Source organism: Pteropus vampyrus, unplaced genomic scaffold (assembly GCF_000151845.1).
Source record: "Pteropus vampyrus isolate Shadow unplaced genomic scaffold, Pvam_2.0 Scaffold250, whole genome shotgun sequence".
Taxonomy (NCBI): Eukaryota; Metazoa; Chordata; class Mammalia; order Chiroptera; family Pteropodidae; genus Pteropus; species Pteropus vampyrus.
Genome location: NW_011889031.1, coordinates 756,313 through 758,198, shown reverse-complemented (window position 1 = coordinate 758,198; position 1,886 = coordinate 756,313). Strand labels below are relative to the sequence as shown.

The following is a 1,886-nucleotide window of genomic DNA, read 5'->3' as shown; positions in this document are numbered from 1 at the left end:
CGAGCCCCAAAAAAGACACCTAATCCAGTCTGGGAGGCGAGAGGTTTCTTGCCTGATAAGTGACTTCTGTGTTTAGTTTTGAAAGATGGGTAGGGTTGGTTACAGTGAGCAGGGGCCAAAGAGGGTGTCACTCGCAGAGGAAGCAAAGTATGTCTGAAGACCAGGTGGTACGAAAGAGCCTCTGTGTCTGTAGAGCCACAGGCAGCACTGTGTTGCTGGGATTTAAAAAAAAAAAAAATGATTTGGAGCCAGGAAAGAATTTCAGGCTACAGAGTGGTGGAAAATAAGATGGAGAGGTGGGCAAGAGCTCACAAAGGGTTTTGAACACCAGCTTCAACTTTACCCTTAAGTGTCCAAGAAAGGCCTGTGAGAAGAGAAGGGACAGAATCAACTTCCGGTGGGGTGGGGGACAGACCTCTGAGCCTGTATAGAGGATGAACGGAGATGGGGAGAAAGCTGGGGCTGTGGTTCAGGTGGGAGGGGATGTGGTCTGAGCTGGGCCTGGTGTGTGGGTGGAGAGAAGGCAGAGCAGGAAGGGCGGAGCCAGGGACCCCACAGGCTATGAAGGCGGGTGAAGAGGGAAGGGGCGAGGACGGCACCTGGGTCCGATCCAGTGACTGGTAGACTGTGGAGCCATTCCCAAGATGGAGAACCCATGAGAAGGAGTGGGTTTGGGGGAACGCTCTGAGCTCATTCGGGAGCAGGTAAGTGTCAGGGTTCCAGGAGGTGGCTGGAGCCCTGAGCGATGAGGGTCTGGCAATGGGGGTCTGGGTGTAATTGGCTGTAGATGGCGCTCAAAGCTATGGAGTTGCTGGATTTTCCTGGGGAGAGGGGAGGGAAGGGATTCTGGGCAGCATTTTGTGAAAAGGCCCAAACACCAGGCGGGGATCTAGGGAGGAAGTGGCGAATGGGAAGAGCACTGGCCAAGACCCGCTGCCGGGCCCTCCAGGGACGGGATTAGGCTCCTCACAGTGCTTAGAAAAGTGCCTGGCATAGAGCAACTGCTCGTAACATTATAGTCCCATTCCTCCATGGCAGTAGTGGAAAGGTTTAGACTTAGAAATGGCGGATTTGGGTTCCAGTTTTCCTTCTGACCTTTATTAAGGCTGGCAACTTGGGGAAATTAGTCCTGACTTTCAGAGTCTTGTTTCTTTATTTGTAAAATTTGGCCAGCTCTTGATGGCTTTGAGGACCACAGTTGTTCATTATTCAGTACGCCTCCGAAAATGCAAATTATCGGAAAGCCTGCCAATCACCTAGCGCCGGCTCCGCCCCCTTCCCGCTCGCGGCCTCGCCCAGCTCAACCACCTCTAGACCAATCGGTGCGCGATCCGCACGAACTGCGACCCCGCGCGCGCGATTCAAAGCCCTCGGCGTCTCGTTGGAAATAGGTTGCCATAGTCACCATTGAGGGGCGGGGCCGAAGGACTGGCGGAGCCTCCCTTGTCTCCCTGCCCCGCCCCATGCCTCCCGGAGCCTGGCGCCTGGTCCCCTCTCTCTTCCCGCCCCAACTTGCCGCCCCGATGGTATCCCAGGACGGGCGCGGTTGAAAAACTATGAAGAAACTACTGGAGGCCCCTGCGAGAGAGAGGGACCCCTTTTCAATAAAAGCGTTTGGTTCGTGCCAGGCGATTCGCCGAAGTCCTCTCATAGCGTATGTGGTTTAATCCTCAAGTGAGGAAAAGGAGGCTCAGAGGTTAAGCCCTTTCCAATACCACACAGCTCGGCTTGGGCGAACCTGGTCTTTAATGGCAGGTGCATCTCACACCAGAGCCCCTGCTCTTCCCACTGCGCCCAGAGAGAAGGCGAGAAGCGATAAGAGAGTGGAAACGGAGAAATTCAGCGAAAATGAGATCTGGAAGAGAGTCGGAGATCCAAAGGAAGAA

General features: G+C 54.6%; 2 protein-coding genes across 4 annotated transcripts in view; both read left to right on the top strand.

Moving 5' to 3' along the window:
• Positions 1 to 1,886, top strand: part of CCDC155 (coiled-coil domain containing 155) — a 32,528-nt gene that overhangs the window by 26,114 nt on the left and 4,528 nt on the right. The window lies entirely within an intron of this gene.
• Positions 548 to 1,886, top strand: part of GFY (golgi associated olfactory signaling regulator) — an 8,197-nt gene continuing 6,858 nt past the window's right edge. For all 3 annotated transcript variants that reach the window (XM_011374549.2, XM_011374547.2, XM_011374548.2), the window contains exon 1: positions 548 to 704. The gene's annotated coding sequence lies outside the window, so the exon portion shown is untranslated. The remainder of the gene's footprint in view (positions 705 to 1,886) is intronic.